Source organism: Acanthochromis polyacanthus, chromosome 1 (assembly GCF_021347895.1).
Source record: "Acanthochromis polyacanthus isolate Apoly-LR-REF ecotype Palm Island chromosome 1, KAUST_Apoly_ChrSc, whole genome shotgun sequence".
NCBI lineage: Eukaryota > Metazoa > Chordata > Actinopteri > Pomacentridae > Acanthochromis > Acanthochromis polyacanthus.
The window spans coordinates 69,105,380-69,123,516 of NC_067113.1; positions in this window are offsets into that span (position 1 = coordinate 69,105,380).

The following is an 18,137-nucleotide window of genomic DNA, read 5'->3' on the forward strand; positions in this document are numbered from 1 at the left end:
GGATAAACTTAAGAGGAGGAGCCATGTTGATAAACTTCTGAGTGTGTGAGGAGCAGTGAGGGAGCCCCCTCACTTTTCTTCTCTCCTTGTGTGAGAGAGAAGGAGAAACAGCAGGATGTTATCCAACTATCAATAGATTTACATACATACTCCTTTGATTCTTGATTCACAATGTATTTAGTGTAAAATTAAGTATGGTTAATTTAGAATCCATGAGGAATAAGAAATCTGTTATCTTCACAGAGACTCTTAAGGGAGGACATGTGTTGGGAACAATTAAAATGACTTAGATGTTGACAAATATATGCAAATTACAAAGAGTTGTTTTTGGTTTCATGAAACATTAACCTTGTGTTTGTTTTCTTTGTGTATCGTCTGTTCAACTATGGTGTGAGCATTGAGGAGGAGACTGAGATGATGGAAAGCATCTGAATTCAATCCCCCAAAGAACTGATGAGAGGACAGCTGATGGTGCTCTACAGCCTGAGGTTGTGGATGACAACAAGTGTGGCTTCAACGTCATCAAGGCTAGTGTGCTTCTATCCACAAACTCTTGCATTTACTCATGTGCACACACCTACTTATTTCTGATACTGGTGACACACGTTTAGTCTGTTTTTACAGAAACACTGGGGGCCTATCAAGATGTTTCTTTTACAACCTGATTCAGACAGTTTTTAGTTTGGAGTTAAGAAAACACATGGGTGTACACATATAGGGGATGTTTCACTGATTTGGGAAGAAGCTTGACAAGAGACTGAGCATCTGAGGCATTTAATTGATTTAGATGATGATTAAACATTTGTAGAGAGGTTAATTTGGCTTAAATACTGTTGAGAGTTGTGGCTTTGATGCTGTGGAGTGTATAATGTGAAAGATGGATTGTGAAGTTAAGAGAAGGATTGCAGAAAGTGAAGAAAGTGGATCCAGGAGAGGATGAGAGTGAGGATGGAGACAGTGATGGAGATTGAGGAAGTGAGAGACAGTGGGCTTTAAGGGAAGTTGAGAATAGGAAAGGAAGGGCATCAGAGAGGAGGTGCAGTGACTGTCAGGAGACAGAATCTGGAGTACAAGCCTTGGTAGAATACAGAGATGTCAGACAGAATTGAGAAGTTTCTGACTTTTCAAGATGGGGCATATCCTTGGATTTCAAAACTGGAGGAGGTTTTGGTGGGGTGCAACCTGCCATGAGAGACATTAAGCGGCTTTTGGTCAGTCTCCTGGGAGTTCCTGTGATGGAGGAACTTCTACAGCAAGCGGGTCTTAATAGTTATGTGGCAACTGCAGTGAATGATGCAGAGTTGTTTGCTGTCACCAGATCTCGGATGTGGAGAGCGTTGAGGGATACGTTCCCAACAAACGTACATCCTGATAAGATGTTGAGTGAGCCACTGGGTCCAGAAGAGAATCTGGGGGCCGATGTGTCTGGGGGCTCATCAGATGTGGAGAGATGTCAGAGGAAATGACCCGGATGTGAACCAGAAGGAGAAATTCATTCTGTGGAGTGAAATCCAGAGGGGCTGCCCCTACCAGTGAAGCAGCCAATAGTGACTGATCTTTCAGCAGATTGTTTAGTGTTACACTTAGTGATAGGTTTATGATTACACAAGATTGCCACAAGGATTCAAACATAGTTTTCATATTAGTAATGGGTGCTGGAAGATACTCAGTCTTTTGTGAAGTCTTTTGTTAAGTCTGTTGTTCAGTTTTTGTTCAGAGGGGCCATATATGGGTGCATTTGCAGAATTGAGTATTAAAATAGCCTTAAGGAGCCATTCACAATCAGCAATGTTGAGGTGTTTGTAAACAACAAATATAAAAATTAACTAAGTAAAAAGAAAGTAATGGTGTGTTGACATACTGCTCTGTTGACATCTGACAATATAGGGGTTCGAATTAGTTGATAGGGTGTCATCCAAATGAGCTGAGTAATTTCCATTTTGGATATCAGAATTTATTATAAGCATTATGTTTTGGGTGTCATCTACAATAGAGATGTCCAAACCTCACAGGTGATTTGGTTTGATAGAAAGGGGGGATTGCAATATGTCATACGTTAAACTGGTGATAATCTGATGATAATCTGATGATATTCTCATAACAAAGTGATTTTCAATTAGACATCATGGAGTGTTAGTTGTTTTGCAAGATACTGCTGGGTGCTTTTTATCTTCCCAGGACGCCATCTGGGAGATTGAATAAAGAGTGGCTGTCTGGAGTTCACTGCAGCCAAATGGACTTGAATGTTTGCATATGGACGATGGAATGGACAATAAAGATGGATGGAGGACTCTGAGCATGGACAATGTGACGACAACACACCATGACTGGAGCTGTTATTGAGGAGTGTTGGTTTGATATGCTCATGTGTTCTTCTGTATGTTTACAGTATTGGATTTTGTTTATCATATATACTCTGTTTTCTTATTGGATGTTTGTTCTTACTGACATTTTCTTATGTAGAGGGATATTAGAATTAGCAATACTTTCAGTGTGTTTTATTTTAGCCTTTGAGTTTTATGACTCTATGATTAGTATGATGGAGGTTTCATTGATTTGATGTTTTTGATATGAGGTGAGTACATTGGGATCTCAGGTGTTTTATTATTTTGATTGTTTAGGGACAGTGATGTTAGGCAGGTCCAGGTCCATTTGAGGGTCCGATGGGTCGACCAGCCTGATTTTGGACATTTTTGATTTTCTTTCTGGGATTCCCACATGTATTTGCTTCCATTTATTTCACATGATCCTTTGGATCTCTCTCTTTTAATAGGTTGGAGTGTAGTATGGTCGCCTAGGCAGAGGGGCCGTGAGAGAATTTCCTGTCTTGATTGTTTGATGGATAATTTGGAAAAATAGCTGCCTGGCAGGTTTTCGCTCTCACATTAATCTACAAATTTATAATATTGTTAAATTTAGGTTGTAATCAGTACGGACAGAATGGACATGTCATAAGCATTTTCTATGTAACCTTTATGTACTTGATGTTTTGTAATTATCGAGGCTCTGTTAGCCTCGAAGGGGGGAATATGTGGTATCTGATCTGTTACATGTATTACTTAATAAGTTAGTAGTATAGAATCTGTTTTGTTTGTTCTAGTATTTGATATGAGTTGCTTGTTATATGCAGTGTCTGCTCTGGTGTCTCTGACCACAGATGGAATCTGCATTATATTCAACCCATGCCATGGGAAAGTGTTCTCCTGCTTACAGAGCCCTGCTGGAGGTGTTTTTATGAGGGTTCTTCTGTCCAAAATACTGATTTAGGGATTCTTCAGCTGTTGTAGACAAGGGGGAGTTGTTTGGGGATGCTCTCTGCTTTCCCCATATGGTAGGCAATAAAGAACCATTTGTTTTAACCCCTCCTATATGTTGAAAACCTATAAAAGTGATCGCTGGCTATTGTCAAGCAAGGAGGATTCAATTGGCCGGCTCCTTCCAGGCAGGTTCTGTCTGTACTGATGCTGCTCTTTCTTTTAATAAAATACTTTTAAAGAAAGTCAGTGTCACGGACGTCTCTCCTTCACCTGCACATCATGGACACCAGAGAGAGAAACAACGACAAATTTCCATGGTAAAAATAGTGAGCATTTCTGTAGCAATAATAAAAAAGAAATTGAGAAACTGGGCATCACTGTTTTATAGATTTCTAATTTCTCTGTCTGCCCATGCCCTTCCTCATAATGAAATTGAGCTATTTGCATTATCATAAAGAGATTGAATGGTGTTTCTAAATTTGCCACAAAACCCAAAAGTGTAGGAGACTGGAAAAAGAAAGGGTGTCCAATTGAGTGCCTTTATAAAGTCAAGAAATAGAATAAAACCATCGTCCTCTATTAGGTGACTATAATCCAAAAGATGTATAACTAAACAAATATTGTTATGAATTGATCTATTTGTCATAAAGCCATATTGGGGATCATGAACAATTTTGTCCAAAATGGTTTTTAATCTATTAGGATAAATATGAGTTGTGATTCAATACTTGCACAGTACTTGATTAAAGTGACAGGTCTAAGATTATCGAGAAATCTGGGGCCTTTGCCAGGTTTAGGGATTAAGGTAATTACTCCTTGCTTCATGGTGGGAAGAAATGCTAATCTACCAGTTACCTCTTTCAGCATATGTCACGATCTCAGAAGGCGGACCCGAACAGAAAACCACACTACCAAGGCTGGTGGGACTGAGGAGGAGTTTTATTGTTGGAGGGGTGAATAATGGCTCGGTGAGGGGAAAACCAGAGTGCAGGAGCGGCTGGTTGTAGTGGCGGGTTTTGGCCAGGAACGGGGGGGAATCCAGGCAGGGACAGAAGGGGTCCAGGCAGGAATGGGGGTCCAGGCAGGAATAGGTAGTCCAAGCATGGGCAGGAGGGTCCAGGAGGGAAAAACCGGTGATGACTGGGTTGGGGAGAGCCGGAGGGGAAGGAGGATGGCGGGATCCTGGACAGCTGACCTGGGAGAGGAACAGGAGAAAGCAAAGTGAGAAAAGGCAAACTTAAACAGATCTAACAGAGGGCTAGAGAGTGAACTGACTGAGGTGTCTTGGTTCAACAATCTGGCAGGGAGTGGAAGGATGAGCCGGTTCTTATTGTGGAGGCGAGTAATCAGTGTGATGATCGTCAGCTGTCCGGGAGCCGTAGGGGTGGTTGATTGCCTGAGTGGAGTCAGCTGGGAAGCTAGACTCCACTCAGGCACCGAGCTGCAGGGGGAGAGACAGGGCAGAGGAGCAGATGGGAGACAGCAAGACAGACAGGGCAAAGGAACAGGAGAGGGGGAGAGGAGCATGAGAGATGGGGAAAAGGGTATTTGGGATGCCAGATGGGAAAGACAGGGGATGAGAAGGGAGCTCTGACAGCATATGAAGAAACAGAACTTTTGATATGTCCCAGAAATGTCGGTAAAATTCGATGTAAGACTGTTACAGCCGGGAGATTTATTCAAATATAGACTCTCTACTGCTTTGTCAAGCTCATGAGCAGTGATATCAGAATCACAGTGATATCACAAGAACTAACCCTCTTCATCAAGACAAAGAATACAATTTTCTATGTGCCTGAAAAATGAGTCAGAGGCATTCATAGAAAACATGGTGGAGTGCAACTTACTTGAAAAAATCCTTCTCCTTCTTGATAGTGGTTGGGTTTTGCTCAATCATTTATTAATAAGGTTTTAATTGAGTTCCTCTCCTGTCTTCTCTTTTCTAGGTGACAAAAGTATGCGATACATTTTTCATCTTCATCCATTTGGCCCTGGATCTTGTATAGGCTCCTTCAGCTTTTTTGAGATATATTTCATCAAGTTTCATTTGCAAAGTTAGTAAATACTGTTTATCACTGTCAGAGAGTGATGTATTCATACAGTAGGTGTTAATTTCTTAAACAGACTGAGCTCAATCTGTCTGGTTCTGCTACTGCTAACCCTACTACTAACCCTATTCCAAACTGAATAGAGAATTCCCAAATTTGAATTGCAGAAGCTCCCTTTTACATGCATATGACGGTACTGACCTTCGGTCATCACTTGTGCAATTAAATGTTTTATACCATCACAATAGGAATGATTATTCAATAAACTTGAAATTTCCAATATCCCTTGTTTCTACAGCTGAAATTCAGTTGATGAAAAGATAATTTTCTAAACAGAGTGATCCGTAAGAGTAGCAGCAGATATAGAGCAGTCAGAGACCAGTTGTGATATGAGATCAGAAATTAATAAAAATTAATTCTGGACTTGGTCACATCCTTTGGTTTGTACCAGGAGTACTGTTTGGTGTCAGGGTATTTAAAGCACCATGGTTGCTACAGAAGTGAGATAAGACAGAGTTATGAAAATTACAATGAACCTGAGGAGGGCATCCACACACTGCCATCAGTGACTGATGTCTAAAATCCAGTTTGAAAGGGTTTCTATTGGCCCTGTGTCATCAGGAGACATGGCAATGTACAGCTGTGTATCATCAGGGTAGCTATGGAAACTGATGCCGTGTCTCTTGATGACGTCCCCAAGAGGAAGCATGTAGAAGATTAAAAAGCATGGGCCCTAAAATTGACCCTTGGGAACCCACACCCAATTTTATTGGTTCCTGAGGACACATATCCATACTTAAAAGCATCGGTCTGTAAGGGTTAGGGTTAGTACAGTCTCTGGTACAGTTAAAAACAGTACCAGAGACACCGACCAGGTGTCTGAATCTGTTTAGTAAAATGTGATGGTCTACTGTATCAAAAGCAGCGCTGAGATCCAGTAGAGCCAATACTATTAGTTTTTTTTATCCAATTTCACCTGATGTTGTTGACAGTCTTTAAAAGTGCTGTCATCTGTACTGTGGTTCAACCTTAAACCAGACTGATGTTTTTCTAAAATATTAATTCTGTTTAAAAAGTCATCCGACTTGGTTAAAATCAATCAATCAATCAAAACTTTTTTGTCATTGCACACTTTCAAATACAATGAAATTTTGGTTTCGAGCTGCCCTGCCAACGCAGCTCAGGCTTCACCACTGTCAGCGTGCATGTCTTTGAGGAAAAGGAAAAAAAAGAAAAAACATTTGGAATCGGGGTAGGAAATAGTAGAGGGTAAAATGAAAAAAAGGGTCGTTATCCAAATGAAACCTCCCAAGTTGGGAAATTCAATTTGAGTAGGAACTGAAAAAAAAACAAACCCGCAACAGGCAAAGCATGACATTTGACAGGTCATTGGGATAAGGATGGGGGTGATGGGAACAAGTGGCTCTTCACAGTAATCCGGTCTCCTATGCAGCTGCTGCGCCATAGGGTGGTGCACTGTTCACGGGATTCCTGTCCACTGTGCATTGCGAAGTGGGAAGCTTGTGGAGGTGGCTTGGAGGGGGGGATGGGGGGCATGTGTGTGTGAATGTGAGCTCAGTCCTCAGTTCATGAGTGTTTGTATGCGTGTAGCCAATCTCCTTTCCGTCCAGCCCCCCGGTGTCTCAGTTCGCAAGGGTGGAAACGCAATAACACAGCAGGTTTGCTTGGAGACGTCCTCAGGTGTCCTTGGGAAGTGTGTGTGTGTGGTGTGTGTGTGTGTGTGGGGGGGGGGTGCGGGGGGGGGGGGGGTTGTTATCGTTCCAGGGGTGCCAGAATGTTTATCAGTATCCTTCTTGTTTAGGTGGGGGAAAGGAAGCAATTTCACCTTCCCCCCTAGCTGGTCTCAACTTTTTTTAGACCCTCAGCTGTGGGCGATCCTCACCTTGATGAATCCCACTTTACGACTCAAATCAACAGTCACATCAAGCAAGTTGTCCATCTTATGTTTGATGTTTGTCGTTCCGGTCACCAGCAGCCTTTTATCCCGATCGATTTTAGGAAAACCAGTTTTCCTAAAAATTTTACTTAAAAATAGTAAATTGGATACAGGTTGGTAATTATTAAAAACATTGGGATCTAAATTGCTCTTCTTCAGAAAGGGCTTCACCACTGCTGTTTTAAAGGCAGTGGGAAAGACACCCGTCTGAAGAGAGCAATTCATGATGCTTAAAAACTGTTCCTCAAAGAATCCATAAAATGATTTTAAAAGTGGGTGTGGGAATTGGAACTGAAAGGCAGGTAGTGGTAACCTAGCCACGCTAGACCCAGCTCTTAAGACAAAAGGGTCTAGGAACGCTCGACAGGGAGGGAGGCGGGCTAAAAGGTTGTCTTTCAAATCACTCTGCAGCAATTGGGTAGGTATACAACCAATCAGCGCGACGAATAGGCTGACGCAGTTCCGAGAGCGCAGGATTGTGGCTAAGTCCCATTAGCTTCCCAACCAGCGGAGCCAACTGAGCTTCCAGCTCCAGGACTCTCTCTCTCTGAACTCGACATTGGTGAAGTAATAATATTCTACATGCTTTGTTCTACATTATTGTGACATGCAACTCATTTGTAGAGAAAATACAATAGTTGATCTTGGAAAGTGTTATATCGGAGATAAAATTTAATAAAATAAATAATAATATAAAACGAAATCAATGCCAGCAGAGGATGGTCCAAGCAAAGACATAAAAGGGCCTCTAATTAACTGAGGTGGGAGTGGACCCATGAAGTTGGTTAAACCTGATCCAGTGCTGCTATGATTTGTGCTGCTTCGTTGTATATAACCACTAGCAGAGCCAGGACATTGTGTTATATACTGCACTGATGCTTTCATTGTTGCAATGCATGTACACCCGCACTGTTGGTGTTAAACCCGTAATTTGTCACTTGTTAGATTCTGTCATTAGCATTGAGAACAGAAGTATTTTTTTTCTCTTTGGGCAATTGGCCAATCTCAGTTCAATCCTAGGCAATGCAAAATATTGATGTCTTATCTCATACATTTTAACAGCTGTGGATGGCAGATCATCGGTGTTTTATCATCAATTTTAATTAAATTCAGTTGTATTCTATATAACACCAAATACAGGTCAAATTGTCTCAAGACGCTTTACGGAACCCAAATGCTTGAACCCTCAGAGCAACCCTAAGGCGACAGTGGCAAGAAAAAATCCCTTTTCATGGAAGAAACCAGAACCCGACTCTTTATATGGGGGAACCCATCCGCTGCTGGCCGGGCGGGTTGAGAGCATAGACTGTATACAGTCTGTGGTTGAAAGGGACAAAAGAGGTAGACCTCTACCCCTAAGTTATTGCGAGATCCTAAAATTTTCTTGGGATCTTGCTTGTTTTCTTTTTCTCCATGTCCCTTCCGGGGCTCCGTAGTAGCAAAATTCAAACAGTGTGTAGATGAGCATATCAATTATGGTAAAAGCGATGCAGACCGAGATCGAGTGGAAATGGGCAGCTGGAAGTAGTGGGCTTGCATGGAGAAATAAAATGATAAACTACAGGATTATAGCGATTTCACATCCATGTGGTTAAAATGTTAGTTGACCATTACAGGTAATCTCCAATATGTTTAGTGAGTCACAAAAGCTGGGCTCAACTTTTTTCCTTTTTCACATATCTTTAGTGTACTGCATTTTACATTGAAACCTCCTGAAAACCATAATGCACAAATGCTGCAAAGGTCACACAGATCACTCAACAACAATGAAATAGCAGCTATGCGCTGGATGTGCAACATATGCATCCGTTATCTGTACACCACTTTATCCTCTGCAGAGTCACAGTTGGGCTGGAGTCGACCTAGCAGACTTAGGGTGAAGGCAGAGGACACCCTGGACAGGTCTCCAGTCTATCACAGGGCTTGTATATTAGTAGATTAATTGAAAATAGTTTGGTTTTAAGGTTAAAAATAAAATAACATATACCAACGCTATTAAAGCCATTGTCTTAAATGGAAATCTGTGGTTCTTTAAGAGTGTACATACAAGTCTTTGGTGCTATTTGGTACATTTTCATGACATGTAGGCCTTTTAAATCCATTTAAACAATGCAAACCCCAGTAGAAAGCAATATCTTAAAATGATTGATTCACTGAAGGCTAAGACACATCATGAGTGAAATAAGCTCGTATGCATATGCATTACTGCTCATTTCACATGCAGCGAACAATAAATTATGTCAGCTTGCAAAGTGAAGCTTTCCCTAAAATTTTTCTTCAGTATCTGTTTCCACCTCAAACATGCATGGCTGAGTTACTTCGATATTACATTTCAAATTGGGTAGAGCAGTTTTACAGAGTTTGAACAGAGTTGTGGGTGAGCTGGTGTGCTCAAGCTGCAGCGAGTGGGAAGAAATGGCAGGAGAACTTCATAGATGTGCACATTGCAGAGGAAACAATGGCATAGAATTTCAAAGAAGGGGCTATACTTTCATGGGAAAGGGTTAGTGCAGCTTTTATACAGAAGTGAGTTTGGAAGAGCATAATCACTGATTTGGAGATTTACTTTAAACAATGATGTAGTTTTCACCTTAATTAGAGATTACCAGAGTTTGTGAATGTGTCCTTTTTAAAAGTTACTGGTATTTCTGTGAACCCTGCGGTGATAATGTTGTCTGTCTAATATTTCAGTGTAGTGGAGGGCTTGAAAAAAACTTGAAAAAGAAGGAAGACAGTTGAATGGGGAGGTGGTGCTGAATTTTTAAAAATACAGTATAATTAGGTTAAAAAAGGGTAAGGTATAAAAGTGAAATATGTACTGTTTATGAGATATATGAGTGCTATATCTACTTATGCATGTTAATGTCTGTCTCTGTGTCTCTCAGAAGGTAGTGTCATGAGAAAGGCAACTAACCCTAACCCTATAGAGCTAATTTACCTTTGTGTGTTTGTGTGTTGAGCTTTTATTTCTATTTAATGTTATTTTATAAAATAAATCAATAAATATTTGTCCCCTGAGCTGTGTGTGACACCACAAAGGCCATTGCATATGATTCCATTATTAAGTACACAATTTTTCCAAATGCTGGTCTTGGCAACCCAGTTATGATACTGCAACAAGTACTATGTGGGTGAATTAAACCTTTAAAATCTTAGGTAGGATATGTCGTAGTACTTTTTGTGGATTACTTAGTGTGGTCTTGAAAGGGCAGTCTCTGTAAACAAACTTACTGGGGACAAAAGTGGAGCACTCCTTTAATATACCTTTTAAATTCCAAGTGTATGTCGAGTGAAATCATTCTTTAAAACTGTAAGTTGTGCATTTAAATCGTAAATTGTGAATTTTAGTGATCACGTATTCTGATAAGTTGTCTACAAAAAATGCTCTAAATGTGTGGCCTTGTCGGTGCGGCTCTGCACACTCACACTGTCCGGGGCATGAAGCATCGCTGACGGCGCATTAATCTGTGGCCACAGGTGCTTTTGTTGGCGTAACGTGTCGAACGTGACTCGGTCGGTCTAGTTTTCGAGAGAACAGTCAGAGGCAACTAGCGCTGTGAATGAGACCGAAGAGACGATATCAGAGCTACATTTGAATATCCCGCCCAGACGTGGACTCGTCCTAGATCCTCTCCCCTTCGTGTGTCCCTCCGCTCCGTCAGTGTGTCTGGAAGCTCCGCTGAACGGTTCACTGGAAGCTAACTACCGCTGAAACCGCGTTTTCGTACAACTTCGGTGGTTTTACGAATGTTTTGTTCACAGCTCATTAGAGGGAGAAGAATATTTCAGTGATTCAGGCATTTTATTCAGCCCTTCCTGCCGGTTTTGTTCTTCCCTGGATATGTGTCGCTTGGAGAACTAGAAGCGGACCGAGTTGCACACCGAAGCCGGGATGAGTGGGAGCTCCGCGGGGTCCGGCGCGGCGCCCTGCCGCTTCGCCCACTACTTTGTTATTTGTGGGATAGACACAGAAACGGGACTGGAACCGGACGAGTTAGCAGGTATGTGCCGTTTTTTTCTTGTTGTTTTTGACAGTGTAGACGGGCTTTAAAGGAAAAGAACTGCAGTAGTCCCTCTGTCTGAATACATGTAGTGTTGTTGACGTTAAGTCCATCCGGCAGTCACACAACTCATTAATGGCAGCCACCTAAACGGACAAAACAACGTGCTTTGTGTTTGTAACTATCAGTGCCACATACACACTGGTAACTAAAAACACATGGAGTCTTGACACACAAAGCACGTTGTTTTGTCAGTACTACATATGTAGTACATGAATACAGTAGCAGGATAAACAGATACAGCAGCATTGAGACTCTGCAGCTCTGTCCAGGGAACCAGTGTCATTTAATATAGATGGATGAGCTTCTGAAAAATATGCAGTATCTGTGCTAAATGCTGTGATCTGATATAAGCTTCCTGTGCTGTGCTCCTCAATACCTTTCTGAAACTGTTGTTAAGAACATAAACCTGCACGCAGGTTTCACTCCCACAGTTCTCCAGATACGTCTCAGTTTGAGGTTATTGTTTGTTGCAGGTACACACATTATACACTGCTCAAAAAAATTAAAGGAACACTTTGAAAATACATTATATTTCAATACGGGGAAAAACAAACTGGATATTAGCATTGATATGGACTGGTTAATGTGTTAGGAATGAAAAGTGCCACATTGTTTGATGGGAATGAAAATTATCAACCCCCAGGAGGGCTAAATTCAAGACACCCCAAAATCAAAGTGAAAAACTGATGTGGCAGGCTAGTCCATCTTGTTTTATCAAAGTAGCTGTCTATCAAGCTGCAGGAATAACACTGGCATCAACTGGAGCCAATTGAAGGCTGCAGTGATTCTGTTGACACACAGTGTATCAGAGTGAGGTTATTGAATATTTGTGTCTCTCTTCGCTGTTGCAGCAGTTTTGCAATTTGCAGGCAGTCCCTGTTCACAGCCGGCTGCTCATAGACACCAATGTTATTTCTGCAACTTGAAAGACAGCTACTTTTGATAAAACTGGGCTTGTAGCACAACATGTGCCTTACAACGAAGGGAAAGAGGCATCGTTTATGTTTTTGACAACCTATATCTAATGAGTTATTGATGCTGGAATTGAATCTGTGAATATCTTTCCAACTTTACCAAACGTGGGGCCAACCACCCAAGGAGTGGTTTATTTAATTTTGAAAAAAGCATTTAGTCATACTTAAAGCTTTAAGTGCTTTATTACAAAACTAAGAGTTCTGTATTGTTTTATGATCACATGTTCTGTCTAAAAAGATGTGGCATCATTTTAAACAGTGAAACCATACTAATAAAATGTAATGACCAACCAGTGTGTAATACTGGATTATGCAAAAACTGAATGCAGAATACTGGACAAAGAAATTCTCTACAGATATTTTTCCCATCTAAATCTTTTCTTAACACAATGAATGTATTAACTTATTTATGTGTGTATGAATGTACTTACTAATTTATTTATTTAGTACCGTTAACATATCAGAGTTCTGAGTGAGTTTTTCTTTAGATAGGCAAAGGCCATTTATTATCACATATAGGCTATTAAATAAATTATATTTAAAAAAAACAAAAGCATTTAAAATACTATTAAACAACTTAGGCATTTATTGAGTCACTAAAATATGTAGAGTCTACGCCACATTAGTCTGACTATAATCATCCTCTGGTAAATTCACAACCATGTACTGATGTCTCTTACCAAAGGGACTTCTGGGGATGATTAGATGATGATAAACTGTGACCTGCTGTTTGGGTTCTCTCTGTTTTCATGTTTCTTACATGTTGGTCTCCTGATGCTGCTACTTCAGCTAGTCTATGGCAACAGAAAACACAGTTTGCCCTGTACCTTTTGCCAGGGTTCCAGTCTTCCCACTCACGCCTGTACTTTTGAAAACGTTTTTGCTTCTTTGGACGTGGAAGAGTTTCGGGTGTAGATATTTTTAAACGCGGGAGCAGCAGCGTCTGTAACTAGGAAACCCGCGGCAGAACCGGCAAACAGACCTGCTGGACCTCGCATCGGGTCCTCGCTACATAGGTCTAAGGAAGATGAAACTGGCTGCCCTTAATATTTCGCGTGTTTTATTTTGCTTATTATGCAGTTTTGATGCGTGTGTGACAGACGTGTATGGGACATTTATGAAAATACGGAACAATTAGCGTCCCGTATTGAATCAATACGGGACGCTACAATAGTCAAATAAAGGACGAATCCGTATTTTAAGGAACGGGTGGCAACCCTATGCCGCACTCCCGTAGCTGCGAGCACTTTTCCCATTCTTTAGGATGCCTCTGCCGGAGGTGCTGAAAGAGGTTAGTTGTGCTGCTACTCTTCGTTTTCACAGTACTTATGCAAACCTTGCACATGACTGTAGTTTGCTCTGTGTCAGTCTTGTCAAAGCCGAACCACTTCCATATAATCGATGTAACATGAGGCCCTTCTCTCGCGACCAACTCTTCGTCTGCTGTTCTGTCCGCCATGACGGGGATGTGAGTGTTTTGGTGGAAGGAGATGAGAGGCGGAAGCCAACGCCAGTGCACAAGTCGTGAAAGGCAGAAGAAGAATCTGAAAAGTTATATATTTAAGCTCGCCTCGATTTTACGATTTCGCAAATTTTCAAATCGTCAGGTTTTAAAAATGCTAATTAATCGAATTAATTCGATTTATCGCCCAGCCCGAGCTTCTATGCATGACTGACGATGCTGGGACAAGCTCTGAATGAGACGACAGATGGTGTCCTGGGGTATCTCCTCCCAGAACTGGACCAGGGCATCGCTGAGCTCCTGGACAGTCTGAGGAGCAACCTGATGGTGTCGGATGAACAAAACATAATTTTCCAAAGGTGTTCTATTGGATTCAGGTCAGGTGAGCATGGGGGCCAGCTAATGGTATCAGTTCCTTCATCCTCCAGGAACGCATGAGTTCTCTTACCACATAAGACTGGGCATTGTCCTGCACCAGAAGGAATCCAGAACCACTGCACCAATGTAGGGTCTGACAATGGGTCAAAGGATTTCATCCTGATACCTAATGGCAGTCAGAGTGCCATTGTCCAGCCTGTAGATGTCTGTGCGCCCCTCCATGGATATGCCTCCCCACACCATCACTGACCCCCACCAAACCGGTCATGCTGAACAATGTTACAGGCAGCATAACGTTCTCCACGGCTTCTCCAGACCCTTTCATGTCTGTCACATGTGCTCAGGGTGAACCTGCTCTCATCTGTGAAAAGCACAGGGCACCAGTGGTGGACCTGCCAATTCCTGTGTTTTATTGCAAATGCCAGCCAGCTCCACGGTGCCAGTCAGCGAGCACAGCGGGCACTAGAGGACGCTGGGCCCTCAGAACACTCTCATTAAATCTCTTTCTGATTGTTTGATCAGAGACATTCACACCAGTGGTCTGCTGGAGGTCATTTTGTAGAGCTATTGCAGTGCTCACCCTGTTCCTCCTTGCACAAAGGAGCAGATACCTGTCCTGCTGATCAGTTGAGGACCTTCAACAGCCCTGTCCAGCTCTCCCAGACTAACTGCCTGTCTCCTGGAATATCTTCCATGCGCTTAAGAATGTGCTGGGAGACACAGAAAACCTTCTGGCAATGGCACGCATTGATGTGCCATCCTGGAGGAGTTGGACTGTGTGTGGAACCTCTGTAGGGTCCAGGTATCGCCTCATGCTACCAGGAGTGACACTTACCCTGGCCAAATGCAAAACTAGTTAAAAACAGTCAGTAAACATTAGGAAGGGAAAAAATGTCAGTGGCCTTCACCTGTAAACTCATTCGTGTTTTGCTGGTTGCCTCATTGTTACCCCTCTAGTGCATCTGTTGTTAATTTTATGAACACAAAGCAGCTGAAACTGACTAAAAAGCCCCTCAGTTACTTACTTGACCAGATCAGTATCCCACATGTTTCACTGATTTGATGCAATACTTAGATTAAAAAGTGTTCCTTTAATTTTTTTGAGCAGTGTATATTCTGTGGAAAACTCCGCCATCTTCTTGATGATTTACAGCCATTATATTTACCGTATTTATTTTGCAAATAGCCCCCTGTTATTAGACTTTGCCAGCTGCTCTTTGGCTGGTTTGTGTGTGTAGTTTGAATCTTATTGGTAAAGAGAGCAAAGGATAGGGTTAGTTCCAGGCGCTGCATGTGTAAAGATTGTGATGCTGCCTCCACAGCAGAGTTCTTTTATTAATCATAGCTAATTTAATATCTGTACACTAGATAAAAGATTGTTGTTGTGTTTACTGCCAGGGATCAGAACTTTGTCATACCGTGCTCTCTAAAGGCTCCAGTCTGCAGATGTTTCACTGTTTATTCTACCACCAGACACATTCACTGATTGGCTGTTACTTCACAGTCACATCTGAACTGTGTGTTTGTGTAACTGAGCCAGAGTTCAGCATTTTAATGTTATGAATGTGTGGTGTTGGCACATTTTTTGCTTCTGATTTATACACAAAGTGGTTTGATGACATTATTATTTTCTACGTAGTTGTGTGTGTGTGTGTGTGTGTGTGTGTGTGTGTGTGTGTGTGTGTGTGTGTGTGTGTGTGTGTGTGTGTGTGTGTATTTCTGTAATTATTGTGATGAGGACCACATCAAGCTAAAGACCATTGAACTGAGGACCTCATGGCCAATGGCCTACAGGGCTGTTTGAGTAGTGTTCTGACCTGGTTTTAGGTTGAAGCTTCGGGTTAAATCTTGATACTTGGATGTTCACACAGACAGCTGTGGACAAGACACACAGGTAGTTGTTGTTATTGTTCTACTTTTTAGTCCCAGTGGAAGACGTGTGTGTGTGTGTGTGTGTGTGTGTGTGTGTGTGTGTGGCCCTCAGGCAGTTGAAAGTCTTTTTTGCTCGCAATCACCACAATGTTCTGAGCACCTGGTGCATATTTATTCATGGTTTGTCTATGGGACAAGTTAACAGTCAGTTATGAACTGCCACTAACAGTTCTGTTCCTTAATGTTTAATATGCCAATTATTTTCTCAGTTGATCGAGTTCTGTATAAAAAATTAAAGAAAGAAATTGGGGATATCAGCGTCATATGGTGGAAGGCTCACAAAACCATTGAATCCTCAAAATGGAGAAGAAATCACCAGCTTTTTTTCCTGTAATATGACAGTCTAACACTTTCCACGATAATTGTGCATCATTTTCTGTTAATTTTTTATGACATTATTATGACAAATTGCGTTAGCTATTTAAACTTTAAGAGAACAGAGCTGGGCTGCACAGTGGGGTAGTGGTTAACACTTTCGCCTTGCAGCAAGAAGATCCCGGTTCAAATCCCGGCCTGGGCCTGGGATCTTTCTGCATGGAGTTTGCATGTTCTCCCTGTGCATGCGTGAGTTTTCTCCGGTTACTCCGGCTTCCTCCCACAGTCCAAAAATAAGCTGAGGTTAATTGGTTATTCTAAATTGTCCGTAGGTGTGAATGTGAGTGTGATTGTTTGTCTGTATATGTAGCCCTGTGACAGACTGGCGACCTGTCCAGGGTGTCCCCTGCCTTCGCCCGAGTCAGCTGGGAAAAACTCCAGCACCCCCGCGACCCTAGTGAGGATAAAGGGGTGTATAGAGAATGGATGGATGGAAAACAGAGCTGGGATTCACCTGATGACAGGCATTAACTTTTGATGATGTCAGTATTGTTGTAGAGATCATTCATCATGGGTGATCTGAAAGAGAGCTGGAGGCTGTTCTCCCCACTCTTATGGTTCATATTGCAATACTGCTACCTGATCTGCTTTCTTTATTAGGTGGTTCATTTTATTTAACTTGGAATTACTTTGGCTCCTTCTGCTCATTTGAAAATACAAGTGAAATCAAAGTTGTTTTTCTTGAGAATTTGGCTAATGTTTTAGTGACAAGGAACCCACAGTTCATAAACCATAGACTACATATCTTTAAATTGTTAAAATGTTGACTTTCACATCGTATGGATGTGCACCTTAGGCAAGCTTTGAACTGAAGTATTCAGCTCATTTTGGAATATTTATTTAAAATCTATACATGTTTTAAACCCAAGGAAATGTTTCTGAATGAAATCTGTACAGCTCAGATAAGCAGGCATCATGTTGGATGCAGGTTAAAACTGTTTTTATTTTCACTGAGATGGCATTCAAAGGGACCTGTCCAGGGTGTCCCCTGCAGAGTCACAGTTGGGCTGGAGCCTATTCCAGCTGACTCGGGTGAAGGCAGGGGACACCCTGGAGCATCCAAAGGCTCATCACTGCAGACTGATGGAATCACTGCAGGCTGATAGGCACTGACATGTGCTATGCGGTGCAGACATTAAATGGCTGGGCAGAAGTGAGTCGCCACTTGTAATCCATTTAGTTGAAGCTACCCAGCATCAGCAGGAAAACCACAGAATAAAAGTGCATGTCACATGTGCATGGTAGAAAATGCTGAAGAATGAGCTGAACGTGAGTTTATGTTCGTACATATAGGTTTTTGCCTGGAACAAATGTAAATCAGGCTTTACAGGGAATTCCACTCCACTCCCATTCATTTATCCCCAAAACTGCTCCCCCCTCCTTCTTTAGGGTTAACCCTAACCCTAAAGAAAGACAGATAGAATTGCACTAACCCTACACCTGCTTCAGTTTGCCTCCACTCTTTTGCACTTCATTAGAAGTCATTTACAATTCTGATCAGGTCTGTCCTCATGCACTATCACCCATACAACTAGTAATGCTGCTATGATTGATGTCAGCATGTAGCCTCTTGGCACACCCTCCCTTTTTAAGCACAGGCAGCATCTCAGCACTGCTGCATGCTCTTGGATCCTTAGTTGGAGGTAGCCATGATCGCAGTGACCCGTTTTAGCAGTGTTCCATGCATTTG